The sequence below is a fragment of the Haemaphysalis longicornis genome, unplaced genomic scaffold (genome assembly GCF_048455015.1).
Source record: "Haemaphysalis longicornis isolate Haplotype H1 unplaced genomic scaffold, Haemaphysalis longicornis Haplotype H1 scaffold_4, whole genome shotgun sequence".
In the NCBI taxonomy this organism is placed as follows: domain Eukaryota; kingdom Metazoa; phylum Arthropoda; class Arachnida; order Ixodida; family Ixodidae; genus Haemaphysalis; species Haemaphysalis longicornis.
In genome coordinates this window covers 31,428,695-31,449,984 of record NW_027526361.1, presented here as the reverse complement: position 1 = coordinate 31,449,984, position 21,290 = coordinate 31,428,695, and the positions used below count along the sequence as shown (strand labels likewise).

The 21,290-nt window shown below is 44.3% G+C and overlaps 1 protein-coding gene across 1 annotated transcript in view; it reads left to right on the top strand.

The window, feature by feature from the left end:
• LOC144178457 (uncharacterized) overlaps positions 1 to 21,290 on the top strand; it is a 193,776-nt gene that overhangs the window by 43,530 nt on the left and 128,956 nt on the right. The window contains exon 2 of the mRNA XM_077706329.1: positions 16,526 to 16,617. The gene's annotated coding sequence lies outside the window, so the exon portion shown is untranslated. The remainder of the gene's footprint in view (positions 1 to 16,525; positions 16,618 to 21,290) is intronic.

Genomic DNA, 21,290 nt, shown 5'->3' with positions numbered 1-21,290 from the left:
GCGCCTCGCATCGTTGAGTAAGTTAAAGGGTAACGAACCTGGGCTCCAATTTGCGTAATTCTCCAGAAGCGTTCCAGGCTTCTCGTATTCCGTTTCTCGCTCAACACCTTACTCATTAGCATAGGAAGGATGGAAAAAAACAAGAGACGCTTCTGGGGTGAGCATTGCTCAACACGGTCTGCGAGGTTTCCACACTGCAACTGACAGCTTAATTTTCCCATGCAGTGCTCCTGCGCAAGAACTCTTTGAGATGACTCCGTGCTCCTTCGTAATGTATACCTCGGCTCAGCCTATTGCAGTTGCCTATAGGGAAAGCTGACAAAGCAAGAGAGTCGTACTAATATTCCTGAATACGTCTACATAACCTGTTTGTTTTTCTGCATATACTTTCTTTTTCAGCACACTACTATGCAGTTTCCCCATCAGCTGTTCTACCACCTGCGTGTGCCCTACGGGGTATAACTGGGATTGAAATCGAAAATATTTGATTGCAATTTTTTTTTTAAATTGGTGTGCGAACGAACAATCGGCGCTCAATAAAACTTGCCGCTGGGCTAGTTGCTTCATAATACATTCAAAATGAGTTAGCGCTGAACTGGCAGAACACACGAAAGAAGATGGACGGGTCTGCAGTTGACCCTGGCCGGCTCCTTTCGTACATAATGTTTGTTCAGGGCTGTCTTATTTTGTAGGAACGATCTGCGATACACATTGATAGTTTTCGTGCCATATTGGCCGATCACAAGCAGGAAAGCTTTCAACAAATTGTGGACTAGTTTCCTGTTAAAAATGGTTTAAAAAATTCACGCATCTCCACGAAGTGAACCATGACGAGTTGGCGGAGCACTGGGGATCGTTCTTACCATAAATCACCCGTGGCATTGCCCACTCGTGCATGTAAATGAGTGACAACGCGTGTGTACAGTATATACAATTCCAATCTAATCCAATCCGATACAATTCAATTTAACCCAATCAAATCTAATTTAATCCAAATCCATTCCAATGCTCCTCGCGCATGCGCAACGCTGTGTACACGGACGCCCCTTCTAGCCACCATAGCCAAGGGACAAGCCACGGACAAGGCGATGTCCTAAGGTGCTTCGCCCCTAAAATGGTTGTAAAGTTGGAGTTGTTTTGTTATGTTGTCGTTACGGGTCCAGTCTAACACCCCAAATGTACTGTGTGAGTTAAACGTTATGGCTGCCACGAAATTTCTAGCACTATTCGGGAGATGTAAAACGAAAGCTACGAGCACTTTTTACCTGAAGCCAGCATTTGTGGTTTTGAGGCTGCGCGTCCCGCCTAAACTGCGGCACACCAAAAAAACGCACATTCAGGCAGGACGGAAAGAGAAGACGGCCAAAAGGGCTCACTTCGTCTCAGAAACAAAGTGCGTTGTACTATGCCGTCGAGTAGCACGCGTTGTTCGAACAAAGTCACGGCCTGTGAAAATGCGTTTACGACAAGCGCGAATATCGTTCCATAAAATGCGCCTCTAGTTATGAAAATAGGGAATACCACATACTGCTTTGGCAAACCTTTTCCTATTTGATTCGCTGCACAACCGCTTAACATTTAGCATAGCTGCAGTACCCAAATTTTAATAGCTTGTTTTTGTTTGCTTGTTTTCTTGCCCATCGGGTTTCGGCTGGATTCGAGCTTCTTTCTGCACACGGACGCAACGAAAAATCCCGACTGACGGCAGACTAACACTTTCGCTCTAAAAAATCATCGCCTTACTTGGTAAAAGCACAACTTGCTCGGTAAATAACTCGCAGGCGATGCATTCAGACAGGCTTCTGTTGCTCTTTTGTTGTGCGTGGGAACACAATTCGTCTGCAAGAAGTTTTGAAGTCTGAACTCTAGTTTAAACTTCTTCACCTCAATCCCCCCCCCCCCTTCTTTTTTGTCTGGGGTCTATTCAGTCTACTTCCAGTTACCATGCGTTCTCAAAGTTAAAAACAGCCTTTGCTCCAACTTGAAATTCCAGGCACCGCAAGCGCTGTGTTTCTTGGACTTAACCGCAAGCACGGGGGATATATCCGGGAAGACATCCCGAGGGAAAGAAAGAGTGTGGGACAACGACAAAGAGTCGAATCGTGACTCGACTTCGCAAGACACCAACACTCTGACTCTGCATACTTCTGTGTCTGCGTGTGTTGGAGGGTCCTCTGTTATTTTTTTTTTTACACGTACCCTTTTCATTTCGCGAGAGATTTACGTGGTAATTTGCCGGTCCGCTGCCGGCGGCGGCGGTACCCTTCATCGGGCCTGCGAGCAGTGCGAGGTACGCACGTGTGGGGCTGGGGAAACGAGGCCCAATCGATTCTGAAGGTTATCGACACTGCTTCGAACCTCGATGCGGCCCAACCCGACCGCCGGCACCGCCCATAGCGTCTCTTCACGCACATTCACCGGGTGCGCATCGGTGACTTTGTTTGCTCGTTTCCAAGGAGTATTTTTTATGCTTGGGCCGCATTCCTTATTGGAAAGGCGAACAGCGTTGCGTGCGGTACGGCCTATCGGGCTTTCCGCATTGCTTCGGAGACAGACTTTTGGGTGTCTCGCAAGTTGTAACAATGCAAAAGCGTTACAGTCGCGACGATCGGAAGGGTTTCCGAGTAATGTTTTGACACACGTTAGAGTTGTTCATGTCGTTATTGTGGGCGCCACTATATTCCTCGGCCTAGAAAGGAACAGAAGAGGCCACAGCATTGGCTGGGAGTGAGGCAGTTCCCTGAGCAGAGCGTCTCGGCTTTGTGGTGGCTGCGGCAGAAGGATTGCTTTGAAGATTGGCTGGAGCCTGGAGGAGCCAATGCCGCGGACGATCCGGCGGCGATGGTGTGAGGCTCTCCTTCACAGCGCAGGCGCGGCTAATCACGGGTTTTCCTTCGCCGCTGTACGTTCGGTCCCACTCGGCGCTCGAGCCCTGCGCTTTATGAAGTATTTTTGACCACCTTTAGATCACGCCCCCAACGTATCCTTTTCTTGCAACGGGACATGTAACGCTTTGGGCCTAAATACTATACTTTGATTCCGATACTAAAGTCCTCCTCTTTAGTTTACTGGTGTGGAAGTTTCCAATAAATTTATCAATTTGCAGCCCCTTTTTGCGGCCTAATAGGGCGCATGTTTTCTTCGTACTTACAAATGTTGGAATCTATGAACTTACTCACAGGCCAGCACAGTTAGTTTGCCTGTTTTAGTAACTGTAGTTAAAAAGTACTGTCCTTGCCGAGGTTTTTTTTTTTTTTTTTTCAACTATTGTGCCCCAAGATCAACACAAGAAATTGATGCCGAAGACGAGGTTCGCCAAGATGTGCGTTCCATATACAACGTAGAATAAAGTTTACTTGATTTATGGTGTTCTCTAAACCAGTGATGTGACACCCGGTGACAATGCTGCCTGCCTTGGTTTCTCTCAGTGTGAGAGTGAGCGAGCGCGCGAGCGAGTTAGCTAGCTATCTGAGGAATAAACTTTATTTGCAGCAACAATTAGTTCATTTCGGGATAAATAAAAATGAGAGGTCTAAAAGTGCCCCTTGGGATGTTTCCAAATGGCTGAATGTGCCCAGTATTTTTTAACAGCGAAGCTATTGAGCAAATCGTTTGTGTATGGTGTCCCCAGTTAAAAATACCAAGAAAATGCCGCGCGCTCGTGCACGCGTGCCTCGAGCGCACGTCCGTCAAGCTAAGCATAACCACATAGGGAAATTGGCCAATATTGGCCAAAAAAAGCTTCATCATTAGCCGCGTGCCTCGAGCGCACGCTCGTCAAGCCAAGCATACCCACTTATGCAGACTGGCCAACACTGGCTGCAAAAAAACTCCAGCGTTCGCCATATCGTGGCAACACTCGCTCGGAACGAGAAAGATACGTCATAGCGTACTCTTAAACGCGTGCCTCGTGCCGAACAGGTGCAACGAACTTAACATCCCCTGCTATCCATCAAAGCAATCCAACCAACCCCAGCCCTTCCATCAAATAAAGTAAAAAAACCTCACATCAGGCGGGACACTTGGCGTTGCAGCGAAACTGTCCGTAAACCGATGTGCAAAGGATTAAAACTTCAAAGACCAAGACGGCACAGAGTCAAACTCCAACAACGGCCGGGGCATCAGAATCGCTTTGCAGAGGCAGTCGTCTTACCCGTTCGGCTAAGACCGTGAGTTAATACCCGAGAGCCGAATGGCTTTATCTCTCGGCTGTCACTGTGAGGAGGGGAATCACGTCACCTGCTCGACACAGAGCGCGTGATAGGGTGCACGTTACACTTGCGGGCGCGTTCCGTCCGTTCGTTCTGCTTCTTCGATTTGCTTCTTATTCGCCATTGTAGCAAAAAATATGGATTAAAGGTCGTTGCGGCAGCGAGCAAGAAGCAAATCGACTGCAATCGTACACTTAAACCGTCGTGATGGTTGTGAAGGTTGCGTACAGCTTCGCTACCTTCAAGTCTGACGAGTTAATGTGAGATTCCTGCATTTTTTTTGTACACAGTTTTACTTTCACCTATAAAATTTAGAGTAAGTTCAGGAAAATCGCCTAGTTCAGTACATTTTATCCGCCGAGAACGACCACATGATATAACTGGCGCTAAGGGCTCAATAAATGCATTGATACACATCAATGCAAACAAACAAACAAACAAACAAACAAACAAACAAACAAACAAACAAACAAACAAACAAACAAACAAACAAACAAACAAACAAACAAACAAACAAACAAACAAACAAACAAAACAAGAAAGCAACGCGATTGCAAAATATGAAATGTAAATCACACAATTCAAGAACTTTGCAGGTGTAATTGCGCGTTATTAAAGGCAAACTAGTATGAATTTAAGAATTTGCGCGAAAATGACGCCACTTTGTAACAACCGCTTGCAGCATCCACACTCCAGCGGTTACATATTAAACCCTCTTACAAATCAAATGTCTAATATTGGTCAAAAATTAACCCGTGAAGAGCAGCCGAATGTCGCCCTACTATCGGAACCGCAGCGAAATCTACATACTGCAAGCGCATGTTTACTCGGCACCCGGCGCGGCAACGCTAAATCAAATTAAGTAAGCGAGCCCGGGACCGCGCACCCGCGCTGCATCACGCAAGGCTACCGGCGAGGTCGCCGTTTTCATTTCGTAGCGGTTGCTAGGGAGAGGGTTTTAATGTCCTTTGTCCCGTCTCTCGACGAGGCGCTCCCGTTTTAGCCTGAATACAGGCCGGGTAAAATGAGAAGCTCTTCGGTATCTCAGCGGAAGACGCTTGCCTGTGCAGGGTTGCGGGGATTTTTCTGCTCCTAGTCCACTTCTTCAGCTCTGAGGCGCTTCGAATTGTTACGCCATTGCGTAGAAACAACTCCGGGAACCGCGTATATACAGTGCAGACGCGCTTAATGAACGAACTCGTTCAATCAGCGTCGCGCGAAAGTCGAGAGTAAAAAAGAAAAGTAAGCCGGAAAAATATACTGACAAATTACTACGGTGTAAGAAACATAAACACGTCTGCGCTGCGAACAAGGGAAAAAATTCTGCAGAGATTCAGAGAATTATCGACTAATGCGTAGCATCCTTATGCCGCTTGTCTTGAGTGTGAGTTTTTTCCAGCCAAATTTTTCGGTTTTTCTAAATCCTGTCCGACCAATTATCTCCATTTACGCTATTATAACGATTAGAAGTGGAACTTTCGCGAAATCTGCATTATTGTGGAAATGCAGGGCGTTCCAGGTTCGCCATTTCCCGTAATTTTTTTATATTGTTCTTATTTTTTAGTGTTTCGAAATGTCTTTCTACCAATCATCTCATTCACGCTAATATAACGATTACAGGAAAAACTTTTGCGAAATCTGCATTATTGTGGAGGTGTTATCCGTTGTTATACGTTTTGCCATTTTCCGTAATTTTTAAATATTTTTTTTGTTTTTTTATTTTTCAAAATTTCGTCCGACCAATTATCTCCATTTACGTTATTCTAACGATTACATTTGGAACTTTTCCGAAATCTGCATTATTGTGGAAATTCAGGGCGTTACACGTGTTCACCATTTTCCGTAGTTTTTATACTTTTCGTATTTTATTAAGTTTTCAAAATTTCGCTCGACCAAGTATCTCCATTTACGCTATCGTAACGCTTGCAGGTGGAACTTTCGCGAAATCTGCATTATTGTGGAAATGCAGGGCGTCACACGTTTTACCACTTTCCGTTCTTTTTTTTTTGTTTTTCTTGTTCTCTAGTTTTTCAAAATTTCGTGTGACCAGTTACCTCCATTTACGCCATTATAGCGATTACAGGTGGAACTTTCGCGATATCTGCATTTTTGTGGAACTGCAGGGCGTTACACGGTCCTGGCTGTGGGGTACTCGGCAAAGAATGATACACATTAAAAAAAAAAAAAACGTGTAGCCTGCAACCAGCACAATAAAGGCGTGCGCCATTACGCTGTATTTTCCTTATTAGTATTTTTTTTACATTTGTCAGTGAACTCGACATCTGCGGGAAACACAGAAGCAAGCATCCGCGCGAAAACAGCTACTGATCACAAGCAAAAAAGCTCATATCGGGGTTTTACGCGCCAAAGGTATGCAGCTGGGTTATAACGGGCGCCATAATGGAGAGTTGCGGATTGGCTTTGATAACCTGAAGGGCTTCAACTTGCGGCGAAATGTTCCCACAAGGATCTTCTTTTTTCTTTTTTTGCTCCACCAAAAACATACACTGCAGCCATGGGATCAAACCTAACGACTACTGGCTAAAAAATGCGGCGCCGCTTGTAGACGTTTCTCTAGATTCTCATTGACTGCTGGGTGCCTTTTTTCTGAAAAGCGGTGCGCATAAAAGCTTCGCGATGAAAGAACCTTCAAAAGCGGCAGGTGTTGCACCATGAATATTTAGTGATCGCGAGCGATGGTGATCTGACCTAGCGTGTAAAAGTCCAGACGAGCTAATTAAAATAAGGAAGACCTGGGCGAGTGATGATGCCTTAGTATCCAGGCGAAATGTCGAACTGCTTTTTTTTTTTGCCGACACGTGTGGCAGTTCTATTTCAATAAGTGCAAGTTTAATAAAAACATAACCTAAATAAATTGTTTCTGTGCGAATCTAAATTAATTAATTCATTCATTCATTCATTCATTCATTCATTCATTCATTCATTCATTCATTCATTCATTCATTCATTCATTCATTCATTCATTCATTCATTCATTCATTCTCTGCGTAATGGCTCTACCCTGGTTTTCGCCTCAAATGTTTAAACAGGAGCTGCAGTCGTTACAGGGGCATGTACGGTACATTAATAATTCATTTTGACCCCTTTGTGATGTGCGAAGAACTAGACAATAGCCCTGAAGGTGCTACTTTGTTGCAATTCTGTGGTAGCTTTGCTTTTTTTTTCTAAGTGCTCTATTGAAAGGCAACTCCGGTTTAGAGGAAACGAAACAGTCGAAAATTGCAATACACGCGTAAACCTGCGTTGCGCTTTTTTCAAATGCCGGCAGCAGGCTTAGAGCGAAAAGTGTGCAAATCCGGATTAAGGTGGCGAATATTAATTAAGGTCGCCGAGGCTGAAACAGATCGCGACATAGTTGAAAAGTTTTGAGTAACTCTAAAACTAAAACTACCGCGAGATGCCTTGTTTTGACCGTTAAAAAACACCTCTACCTTCTTCTTCTCTCTCTCTCGCTTTCTCTCCCACTCTCTTACTTTTTATTATTAATTTTTATTTTGGAACCCGATTGCTCAAAATGCTTTTGAATGTATAATCAATGCTCTGGTTTGCTTGCTGCACGGTGTAAAGGCCTTTCGCCTCATATGCGAACGCATGTGTCTGTAGTGCGGGCAGGGCAAATACGAGTGCCACTCACCATCTGGGTTGAATTCACCTTTTGTCCTTTTTCTCGCTTGTCGTTCTACGGATTCTTTTTCAGATGTCGGTGCCACTGTTTCGGCTTGAATGCCGTAAAAGTTTGCGGGGGCAGCTTTATCTTAGTTTCTTGCCATGTACGAGTAAAATGTTAAAATAACATGAACTCGACTGCACTTAGAAATGTGAACACAAAAAATTGTGTTTTTACAAGCGTTGCAAGCAAGTAAGATAACAAAAGAAGTATGAGAGACAAAGAGATCGAGAAATAGGTCCATATATTAAAAGTAATGATTTTAAAATGATATAGCAGTTAAAAGGTTGTGGTTTTCATTTCGGATGCCTAATAAGATGAAAAAACTGGGGTTGGTTCCTCTGTCATAGGAATCGGTGAAACATGAAAGGGAAATGTGCAGCGAAATCTGCAGCTGAGCATGATTTGCGGGTCGGCGGCGGTCTTGTGGGTGTGCTTGGTGAGCGACGTCCTGCTGGCGGGTCGCTTCACCAAAGGTGTACTGGCGTCATTTTCGCGACGGATATGACGTCAGTGAAATCTTGGTGTATCCGGGGATAAAACACTTTTGTGTGAAAATATAAAACCCGAGAACGAATAACCCGAACTATGACGTACTCTTTAGTAATCAAGGTTGCTTCCTCGCAAGAAGACAGTGTGTGCAGGCGTGCACCCTTTACAGGCCGCTTGCTTCGTTGTACTGGCGTCACTTCCGTGACGGATATGACATAAATGAAATATTCATAAATCCCGGAATAAAACACTTTCGTTTTAAAATGATTTCTTTGATGCTGAGGAAATCTGCCAGAAAGGATTTAGGTTTAACTACGGTGGTCCACGATGTACAGCTCTGTGAGGAATAGAGGTTTCGTGGGTTGCGTTATCACAAAGTTCTCGCCGCTCTCCTCTCCTAGATAGATAGAGAAAGAGAAAGAAACGGTTGTTGTCTTTCTTGTCCTTGTTGTTAGTATCCAAGGCGTAAACGCTTTCCACTCCAGCTATGCAGCCCCAACTATCCCCTACAGATGCCCTGTTAGCCCAACCACGGCCGGGATATGTTCCTCTCCTAGGTCACACAGTCAGCTTAGTTCAGTGACATGACGACTTTTGGCTAATTTCGCACGTGACACTGGAGCCTCACTTTCAGTAACCGAACATTCACCTATCGTGCAGCAGGCTAGCTGAATTGCATTAAGCATAAAAAAAATGGTGTGGTAGCTGGGCCTTACTCGGTGTACGTCGCTTCAACGACTAAGTCTCTTTCAGCGAAGCTAGCGCTGAAATAGGCTTCATGACTGATCCAGCTGTCAGACGCAAACGCTCTCGGAATCCACCCGTCCTCAAAGGGAAACGACCCGGGAATTAGTGAACAGAGCTTAGGGGTCTTCGAGCAGTAAACAAGCGAGTATTAGAGAGTTGGCGGTGACAATGTCAACTTTACGTCAGTTTCGTTCTTATATGAGCTCGTCGCAAACATTTCGGGGATTTTAGCGGCGTTTGTCAACACCAAAATAGCGCGGACGCTACCTCATTGCGTTCTTTTCTCTTCTGTGTGCGTGCATGCGCTCGGTCCGAGCGCCGTTCTTATTTTGTAATCACGACTGTTATTGTTATGATAATAATAATCTTGTAACAACTCCAGTTATTATAGTTGTACTCGCAGCCTCCGTAGCGTTGGATTATTCCAGGAAAAGAACTTTTCCGCGGACACAGAAGTACGGTTTGCAAGATAAAAATGGTCTAGGCAAATAGGTCGATTACAAAACTTACAAAATCTCATATAAACACCCTCACTCCCTGCCCCTGAAAAGGTAAAATACTGACGTACATGTACGAAGCCTTCTTGTAACTACAACTACTGTAGCATAAAATGTTTGATATGTTTGTGCGCACCAAAATAAACAATGTTAAAATATATATTTCTACAAAACATGTCCAAAACATTTTGGTTCTAGTGATATTATGAGTGACTTGCAGGCACAATGCGGCACCGGTTTACGTTTTTTTCCCCTTCCTGTAGGCATTGAATGTGCTTACATAGTTTATGGAAAAGCTAAGCGATAACTCAATATGCGCTATTTCCTCAAGGAATGTTCTAGCGATGAGTCAGTAGGTCGACGCGAGGGCTACTCGTTGCTGTTGGTCTTTCATTTGCCGTCTACCAGCACACATTCAGGGGCGCTGCTGGTTTATAGTGGGTTGGGTTATGCTGTGATTGATGAACGGGAGAAATGCAGCGACGTCTCCGTTCTCCAACGACGAAGCACCATCTTTCAGCCACGTTTATTGGAGGCGCCCATAGTTCTCAAAAAGTACAAAAACACGCTTTATAAGTTTAAAAGCGAGTCACGTTTTTGTCCTGCGAGCTTTGTATCATTCTGGCGCTTTTTTTTCTGTTCGTAGTCGATATTCCATTTGGCTCCACAGAGCACTTGGATGGTTTCGGATGCGGATCAGGGAAGCCAATTTTGAATCACTGGATGTATACAATGACCCTTCACAAGGAGCGCTATCCAAAAATAGGGACCGATACACAAACGCAAGCACATCATTCGCCACCATTCAAACAGTGCTTACATAAAAGCGCTTCCGCAACTTGATGCACAATTATTGCCAACAATACTTACCAGCGGCGGCACCGGTCAAGTGGTGTGGCGGTACAGCTACTGGTAGGATCGTAAATGACAGCATATCTAAGTCTTCATTCATTCTTTAAAAAGGAGGACGCAATGCCCTGCGAATTAAAAACGTGTTAAAAAAAACGTGTTAAAACGCGAATTAAAAACGGCCAATAAATGTGTGGAAAAATAATTCGCTGTATTTGCTGCACGTCCAGTGGCAATGAAAGTTAAAAGCATCCTGTCTACTTTTGGCCCTTTTATTTTAATATGTTTCTTCGGAACGAAATGCACCAATTTTGGAGGTAAGTGTTCTTAAAAACACGGTGCAAAACGTTTGAGAACTTATATCTTGGCGATAGCCCACCGCGGCGATGTAGCAAAGGCATTGTGCTGCTGTGAATTAATCGCTGAACGAAATGACGTTGTAGTGGGTAAAGAGATCGGCCTTCATACGAGTGGTCACAGGTTTGACTCCCGGCCATGACAGGTGAACGTACGCCCAACACCAAAGCGGACATGTACAACAGTCTTCGGCTTTGTTATGAAATTCCCAGATGCCGCAAATTATCACGCGCCTTTGTGCTACAGCTTAATGCGCAGACGCTATTTTCTCCGAGTTCACTGGCTCGATAAAAAGAAAACATAGTCTTCGTTTTGGTGAAGCTGACACACAAAGGTGTCTTTTGTGCACCATTTATTGTTCCACGCTAAATACGCCAAGCTTACGTAAAGTCTTCCGGCACTTTCCACCAAGGCCCGCTTAATAAACCTATGCTTCTTCGACAATTTCAACAAAATGAAGAAACATATGCAAGAAATGTTCCAAAGCAACTTCCTAGTCAGGCTGCACAATATCTTACAAAATGTACCTTGGCCAAGCCAAACTCCTTGGTTCTGTAGTATCACAATTCAAGGATATTTTAGATTACCTTTTGTACACCACAAGGCAGAACACTTCAAAGAGAAGGCTCCAATGCTTGACGTATTTTTCCGAAGGATGAAGCTAAAACCAGAAACAATTTTGAAAGAGCGTAGCATCTAGCCCCGTAGAGGCTTAGTAGAAAAAAAAACACTATAAAGAACGAAGAAAGCCTGCCTGTAGCAGAAAAGAAAAGGAAACAAGGTCAGATAAGTTGACGTAAGAACAAAATTTTAAAAATCTGCAATAAATAAATACCTCCGGCGTCCTTGCACTTGAGCAGGCAAGGTCGTACTTTTTCAGAGATAACAGTATAATGAGTGGCGTTGCCAAGCAAGCGGGTAACAGGCCTACGTAGCCTCCTTCCAAGATCTAAAAAAGAAAACGAGGAGCGACAAAATATCTCCGCAAGATTTCTGGGTTTAATCTCGAGCGAAGTTGCCTCAGGGACGAGCAGACAGCTCGCTTAAAAGGGGGGAACCACGGGCGAGGCCAAGGCTCGGTTGGCCGTGCTTTTCCGGCGTGCGTGCGTAGCGCGTTTTTGAGCCTAACAGAAACTTAACGCGGCTTGATTGATGACCCGGACGGCCTGTAAGCTTGTGTCGATCCTATGCCGTCCGCTGATTTATGGGTCAGGTCGCCGGCACGTCTCAGGATCATACATTATTCCTCGCTATGGCTGCTGCCGATGCTCCACCGTATCCATGCCCAATCCCGCAGACCTGAACGGATCTTCACTTTTGCTCCCTGCAGGAGACTAAGATTCCACAAGCTTTCCCGTTCGCTCAGTACGAATGTTTTTGCAACTTATCTTTTATAAATCAGTGTAAATTTTGTTCTGCACTTTCTAACTAATATAAAAACGCGTCAGGAGTTCTGTAACACACACGCCACGATAAAGTTGTCGGAGAGTTTCAGGGACGACCACGACACATTAAGCAGACTTTCTCGACGGCAGCGTTGAAACTCCCCGGAATAAAAAGAAATGTAATGCGCCGCCTTTCCACTCGGAAAGAGAACTCATCTGGTGAAGGGTGTACACCTACGCCTTCTTTTGAACCCGGCTTAGATTGCGACATGGTTGCCGGGGAGGCCATCGGCACTAAATCACTCACTGCCGTGAAGACTAGAAGCCTTACGAGGCCTGCCGCATTACCGAGCACCCTTTCAGTCTACCTGCTAAATTTAGACAAGTATATATTAGGGTCGCACAAAGACACACGGTATATCTACTTTCTCGTACGCCGGGTCGATTTCAAGGGCATCTAAATCCGCACAAACTTCCCCCCAAGTTTCTGAAGTCCTGTCAGTTCTTGAGATGTAGTGAAAAAGTACGAAGCACGGGATTTAAGTAAAAATAATTTACCGGTGCAGTTTTATAAAAAATGACAGGATTAATTTTACGACAGAAAGTATTAATGCAAAAAAGAATGATAATAGGGGATGGGTTCATCCCAGTCGTACCGACGCAAACGCGCTCATGCATGCGCTATATATAGTCACCGGTCGATTTTTTGGACACTCCGAAAATTTGAGGTTTTGCTTATAGTGTCAGGGACATCTTGTGGTTTCTAGGGAATCGGTTTCACGACTGCCTGCTCTGAGATTTTATCGCCTTCCCCAGGACATAAAACTAGTCGTCAACGTATGTACGTACGTACGTACGTACGTATGTATGCATGTATGCATGCATGCATGTATGTATGTATGTATGTATGTATGTATGTATGTATGTATGTATGTATGTATGTATGTATGTATGTATGTATGTATGTATGCATGTGTGCATGTATGCATGCATGTATGTATGTATGTATGTATGTATGTATGTATGTATGTATGTATGTATGTATGTATGTATGTACGTACGTACGTACGTACGTATGTATGTATGTATGTATGTATGGATGGAAGTGCACAATCCTCATTGATGGAGTGTTTATACCCCATTCCTCAATCCCCTCATAGTTTTGAAATTTACAAAGCAGAGTAGCGAGTGATGGATCCAGACAAAAGTGAAACCCAAGATTCGAGGCCTCTGTTCTCAGATTGTTTTTACCGCTCGCGCAATGAGCACTTAATTTATCCTCCGTATTCGGTAGAGTCCTTTTTTTTTTAGCACAGCTGCCTTACAGACAGAGCACGCTTTACAGGCAGAGTATTCTGCGGGCCAGCCTTAGCACAGTGGGAAGTCCCTTTCACATGTAATCGCGTAGACGGGCGGGAACCACAGCGCCATTCACGAGTATCCCAGTCGCAAGGTTACGCGCCCTTCAGTGTTCGGACTGGGCAGTTCCGCACAAAAAAATCAGTACAACGAACATGAGAATCAAGACATTCAATGCCATAACTGGCAGTCTTTGCAGGGCTGTTAAAGCCTGAAGTGTACCTTTTTGCTCCAGCAATTTAGTAACAAAATGAACTCTTTTTATTCTTCGCAAGTAAGGAATACAGCTCATTACTTTACTGCAGCTATCCTTTCGAAGACAGTGCGTCAAGAAACGCTGTAAAATCCGGGTTATTGCTTGAAATGCCAGTAATGGCGCATCTATAATCCCATCGCATCGTTTACCCGCATATTTCAGCAAATAGTTACATATGTAATTATTATATTTGCGCGCATGTAAGCCGAGAGTTTCAGCTATGTATATTGCCCTAAATTAGGAGCTGGGGCGACGTATACTTTTAACCAACCAAAATCAATGTGTAGTGATCAAAGATAACGCGTCCACCAAAAAGGCTCTCGTAGAACGACGAACCTTTCCGTAGCTGGGTTATTGCTACCTTATTTTCCTCAATGTTTCTAAAGCAAAGGTTTACAAACCTAGTCAGTCTAATTTCGCCGTTGCCAGCAATTCGACCTGCATATGACCGAAGCTGAGCCGTAGCTTTGGCAACTGATCACGTAACCCTCCGTGCCGAGCTCCGCCGCGACCGCGTGCGCTAGCCGTCGCCAGCGGCTAGGCGCATGCGTTCTCTTCAGCAGGGCCGACGCCCGACCACGTGACTCGCCGCGCGACCGCCTCGCTCGCCTACTCAGTGCGAGCGTGGTCGTGAATGAGAGTGAGGGCGGGCCGTTTTCTCTGAGCCGTCGCAAGCAAGTGGCGTCTGACCACCCCGCAGATATGGTCCGGTGATCTGCTTTTTCGGAGAGGGTCCGGAATGCCGAGCGCGCGAAGCTAGCGTCGGAGACTCGGGAACAGCGAGCCGTTCTGTTCCCAAAATCGACTTAACCAGGAAGAGCCAAAACTTAAGCAGGATAAACGGATAAACGAAGATTTCGCTTTGCATATCCAGGGTTAGCTGAGCTAAACAGCAGCAATTTTTTTCTGGAAGGTGACCCCTGGCCACACATAAATTATGGTGGCACTACAGTTAAACGGTCAGACTAAAATAACACTAAGGAGATATTTTATAACTCCAAGCGAATGGTCCGCTTAGCTTACGAGGCGGGGTGCCGCTAGTGGAGAATAAAAATCTTACCCATTTTACGAGAGAAGCCGGTAGCATGAACAGAGACTACGAAGGAGGCAACAAGGTGGCTTTTTTTCCCATTTCGGCACGTTTCCCTCACGTCAGCATTGGCGGTGAGAGTGGGAAGTGATTGCGGGTAGGCTGTGGATACTTATATGTGCGTGTACGGGAAATAAAACTAGTTGGAAGTTAGCGCTGTGTTGTGTGTCCTCTTTCTTGTCCTCGTTCTTTGCGCTATGAATTCGTCAAAATCGCCACACCAACTTGCCCAAGAATCCGTACTAGCGTTTCCCTCATTTCTTTTTTGCTGCGGTGCTTCGTGGAGCGCACTCCAAGAACTAGCGGTCATTCCCATCACATTTCCTTTTACTCAAAAGGTGCACATACTTATGGCCAACATATGTCCAAATAAATGTGGTACTCGCCTCATCTAATAGCTTGGTAAAAAACACTAGTGCCATAGAGTATTATTTATGGTCAGCTCCAAGCGAACATTTGTCTGTTCCTACGAGCGGTAATACGTTCGTCATCAAAATCAAAATCGTTGTCACCATCATGGGCCGCTTTTGAGCAGAATTAATAGTAATGCCACGATCGCGCTTCTCGTAAAAACAGTTGCGGGTGACCCTGGTCCTCGTTTTAGTATGGAGCGGAACGAGGGGCTGGCTTGCGATCCTCCTTGTCGTGGCAGGCGGTGTTGAATGAGTAGGCACCCGCGTAAAACCATTGGCATGCCGCTGTCTCTCTTTCCGAATTGTCATAAGCCCCTCTCCGCATGAAGGAGGTGTCTTTCATTGTAATAAGGGGGAGGAAGATCACAAACTCGTTCCCTTCAAGCGAAGGAATTCTTTCTCTGCTCCCGTGGTTTTCGCGATACGTCTGACCTGGTAACATAGGAGAAGAAAAAGCGTTACCCTCGGCAATATTATTAGCCTCAAGATAATTAAAAGGAGAACGCAAATGGGTTCCAGCTTCCTGATGGAAAGAACACACTTTGATTGCACTGTTTATTGCGCTTGCGTGCATTGGGGGGCGGGGGGGGGGGGTGAAGGAATTTATTGAAATAAGTAAAAAAATGTGCATGGAATCAACACAATAATATGACTTATTATAGCAATACTTACTTCGAAGAGTTTTTATGTTTCCGTCATCTGATGGAACGATCAGTCATACTCCGTATGTTTGCCGTGCGCTTCGCCCATACCGAAATCACACGGCCTCTGTTTTGGCACTACTGCTGCCCCCCTATTTTTTAAAACGGGGTCAAAATTTTATAACCATAAAAACTCTTCATTTTCGTGTGCTTCTTCAATAATAAATGATCTATTAGTGCGAATTTGTGTTATGCTACGAAAACATTTTGTAGTCCCATAATTCAGTCCATACATAGCGTACAAGGAGACATGTTTTGACTGTGAGTCAACAGTTTATTTCCAGCACGACAATAAACGACAGAAATTTAGTTCTCGGACAGAGTTTCCGTGTGATTTCGCCTTCGGAGACCCGCACCTTTGTGCTTAGCAGTAGGAATTACCGGCACTGTGTTCTGTTCATGTTCACCCCATTTTGTTGTTTGCCTAGGTGAGCCGTGTCCCGGCTAACGGTAGATTAACAAAAATCTGTGTGCTTCTAGGCACCAACAGCAAGCACTCGGGGATCCCGGAAAAGCCTTGGAACACGGCATTCAGTTGGAACAAGGGAACGAACTAACTCATCTTGCTGGAGGTAAGGACCCTCTTGCAACAAAACCTTTTCAACCACGTGCTAATTAGAAATTAAAATTTGTTTCGATTTTATTTCTTATAGGTGAATAGAAATTTTTTGTCTATACCTCAGTGAATGAACGAACGGGAGGTGAGCATTACATTATAATGGAGGCTTTCTCACTACCTGTGGAAGAATGCTTCATGCTAAGGCTGAACGATGTAATGCGGAGTGACAGTCACCCAGAAGAAGAAAAAGGAAAGCTTGGAAGGGGACGAGCTCAGCCTAGAGGCCAAGTGGTACAGGATTCAAAACACACACCGCGCAGAAAAAAAATCCGGAGTATTTAAGAAATTATCTTTTTTTCTCAAAATAATTTACCGAATATAGAAGTAGCGCCGCAGAATCAACAAATTGAGAACGAACAACCGCCAAACGGGCAAAACTACAAGTAGTCGTTATTACGGTAGCCAGTGGGGTAGCCAGAAATATTTTTGGCGGGTATTATACGCCACCGGTAAAAAAAGGAAAAAGATAGTCTGCGCCACAACAATACCTTGTTTTCGTTTTCTTCCCTTATTGGCGTTTGTATATTAAAATTTAGAAATGAAGTTCGTAAAAATCATGGGCGGAAAAAAGGCAGAAAAGACGTAAGGAGGATGCGCCACCTATAAAATTTCGGGGGGTTTTCTGACGCCAAAACACCCTCTCTGGCTACGCCCTTGACTGTAGCCGCAACAAAAAACTAAGCAGAAACAGAAATATAAGGGCACTTGCGTAACATGAACTGCAGTCAGCTATTCTAAGGTTTAATTAGTTCGCAAGGCGCAACGGATTCTGCGCACGACCGAAAAGGCAGACATGGCAGGCTCAAATTGGGCGCAGGTTGTGATGGGCGGCGTGCGATAAAATTAGTTTCGGTTTCGCCGTTAAACACAATTTTTATTCTCGCCTCACAACAAAATACTGACTAGTATAATTTTTTTTTGTTTCACCGCACTTTCAACATCTGATCTCACGGCTACGAGTCAACGAAAGCAGAATACAGTTATCTCTTCATCAAAAATGCTCGCACTGCGTGAAATTTTTACCCGCATCTAGCCTTTTAGATGCTGTAAATATATAAATGCTTGGTTTTCTTTGTAATTAACTTATTGCAGGGAGCCCCGAAAGAAAATAGAAACGAACGTTGCAGAGTTGAGCAGTATGCATGCTGCAAGAAGAGCGTTCAGGACTAGCGCATCATGCTTCGGCTGCGGCCTAATACACACACTGGGCGGTGGGCGCGCCACAATACAAACATTACGGCCGAGCGAGGATTGGCGGGTTTGTTGTTAAGAATAAACGCGGCGCAGACGCGACAGGAAGACACGGCAGATTGTTTGGCAACAAAGGCCCTTTAATTTCCTATTCAGCAGTCGCGCACGCGTTTCAAATTCTGTGAAAGAGTGCGCGATAAGCTCCCAACAGGGGCGGACTTCATCATCCTGGTTTTCATTTATTTTCGGAACATCACGGTTGAGCACGCGCCCTCACCTTCGCTCGTTCTGCGAGGATGGCAAAGCTAAGCCTATATTGAATCGCGCAAACACCATTTGCAACCAACGGAACACTGGCGGTGATGTGCGTCCTACAGTGTCCGTGTGTGGCGCACACAAACTCAGGAAACAATCACTCGCCGCACCTCGTTTTTTCTCTCCTCGCTTGTGTGTTTGTGAGAAGGCTGGCTGGGACGACTTTCGGAAAGGGGCGCTTACCGTGACGCCATAAAACGGTGGCACAGTGAGAAGACCAAAGTGGTAGTTCATTATCGAAAAGCTCTTCAGAGTTACGCTTAAACACTAACGGTTCTGCTGTGACTTATTGGCACGAAAAGATTTTATTTTAACAGCAGAGCTCTTTAGGCCGGCACAAATTCGCCCGGCGCACCAAAAAACCTCGAAGCCTGGAGAAAAAAAATGTGGCTAGGGAGGTCCCGGAAATCGAACGCGGGACTATTACGCCGTGACATCGGCCACTTATGACCCCTGCGCTACCCCAAAGCACCGAGGGGAACGGCGTTCGCAGCGACGGGGAACAAAAGTCATGCACCCCTCAGTCTAACGGCTCGATGTTTGAATGCGAAGCTTTTTCGTGATGGATTCTTTGGTTGGCCAGTCCCACACTGCGAGTATGTGCTACTGTAAAGGTACGCACCTCTTTTCCAGAATACCCACAGCAACTAAACAACTCCTAAAACTATTCCACAAAATGTTTGTGGATGCAACAGGCTTAAGGAAAGAAACCTATATGCTAGATCCTACCTACAGATCTGCCCGCGTAGATCATTCCCTCAAGGTTAGAGAATATAAGTGTCGGATCAACCTATATAAACATTCTTTTTTTTTTCCAAGGACAGTCCATGATTGGAATAGTCTCCCGCAGGAAGTTGTATTGTCGTTGTCGACGTCCTTTGATGGTGCCCGTGCAGGATTTTTAACTAGGTTTTACGAGACATATGTGTAACATTCGAACTTCATCTATCTATTTACAACTAGCGTCATAGTCCTATGTATGTGTTGATTTGTACTCCGTCTTTTTTAGAATGTTATTTATGTTCAAAGTGTTTATGTTATCTCTTATTTTACTATTATCTTTTGTTGCTTTTCACGTTGTTCAACTTGTATCAACCCTTTATAGATGTATTGCTTCGTATTCTATCTTTTTTAGAATGTTATTTCTGTTTACAGTGTCGATGTTATCTCTTATGTTTACATTATGTTTGTTGCTTTTCATGTTGCATTATACTACCTGTAACTTCTGTTTGCTTCCCCCCTACAATAATGTCCACTTGGGCGCTGTAGGTGTCTAAATAAATAAATAAATAAATAAATAAATAAATAAATAAATAAATAAATAAATAAATAAATAAATAAATAAATAAATAAATAAATAAATAAATAAATAAATAAATAAATAAATAAATAAATAAATAAATAAATAAATAAATAAATAACGACTTCTTCGCTGTTACATCGTATTCGCATCTCTTTATTCGCTTTCGTTCATAAGGTGATTTGGCGGGAATTGCGTTGACGGGCTTCTTTACTGCTACGCCGTATTTGCGTCTCTTTCGTGGCTTTCCTTTCTTCGCCTTTTTTGGCGCGAGATACTTTAGCGGGCAGAAGGGTGACACACGACACATGTTCTTCAGTACCAGAGATTTGCGCGGCTGGGTGCACCTGTTTTGCTCACGTACCGCCACGTTCGGTTCTCAAGTGACACGCAGTGGTCAACCTTTTCTTCCACCGCTGGCAACGTGCGTAGATAGCGCAGTGGTAACGCACTGGGGTCCCACTGGGGTCATCCGAGTTCAAATCCCAGACGAACCTAATGTCTATTAAAGAGGATAGTCTTCCTCGGGCTACTTAAACGCAGAAATTTTGGTCTGTCTGTATGTCCGTCTGTCTGTCTGTCTGTCTGTCTGTGACTTGATTCAGCCTACCGGCCATAGTAAAACTGGATCTGCGCAATAGGCTTATATACCCACCGTCAAAACTAAACGTCTAAGTCCAGTGGCAATCTTGATAATTGTCAACATTGTGGGACAAGAACAAAACATTACGCAAATATAAGGCAGAAAATCAATGCATAAGTGATATTTGCAGTGTTCTCTTATTAAAAAAATTATGGATGCTTGAATTTTGCGATAGCAAATGAAATACTACTTCTGCTGCAGAAAATCGTTGCCTGCTGTTGCCCGCGCAACTGTAGCTTCTGGCGGAATTTTAAGAAATCAAACGGCAACAGTAACGAAAGGTTCCACTAGATAGGTTCCAAGTTCCGCTTGGAATGCACATGGAGCAGGGCAACGTGATTTATTGTTTTATTTTATTGTTTACAGCGGTGGCCATTTCCTGTTCCGGTCAACAAAAAAATATACAGAGACGACGACGGCTTTTCGAGAAATATGGTGCTTAATGCCTTGACCTTAAAAAAGTACAACAGTTTGAACACGCTTGACGCAGCTTAAGAAGAAAAGTGTATCCAGCGTAGGCGCTCTTTTGTAATCTGAGCAGAGTTTCTGTAGTGCGATAAAAAGCAGACTAATTTAGAAATACGACAGCATCCCAAGCGATAAATTCCGCACTAGATTTATTTTGTTTGCGTAGCGCCATAGAATAAACAGTAGACCCGAGCTTCAGATATGCACGGCTGCGTTTTAATTAGTGTGAGGTGTAAGAAAGCTTGTTTGCCATATCTTTGAAACTGACCTCAATGCTTGCGATTCTCAACTTTGAATCTTTCTGCTTACTCTAGCTACAAAACGCAGATTTGTTGGATTTTTTGCCGCAATATCAGAACTTAAAAGGTACAATGCAACAATGTCTCGGCCCCTTCGAAGGCATCTGAGCTTGTAAACTCGTGTTAGAGCGGTCGCTGCGGGAAAAAAAAAAAAAAAAAAAAACAGACGCTAAGCAATTACGTCCCGGTGGTTTCGTTAGTAAAGGGAACAAAGTGTACCTCTGTCAACCGAGGAAGCTATATTGTATTGCAATCGCTTGACCTGTCTTAAAAATAGTCCTGTGATAATGTCCCAACTCTCTGGTTCCTTTTTTTTTTTTTTTGGTTTAGAAGATTGATGAAATTAGGTCGAGGCATTTTCCATCGGCTGATGAAGAGTGCAAACATTAAAAAGAAACGTCTAAGCCTAA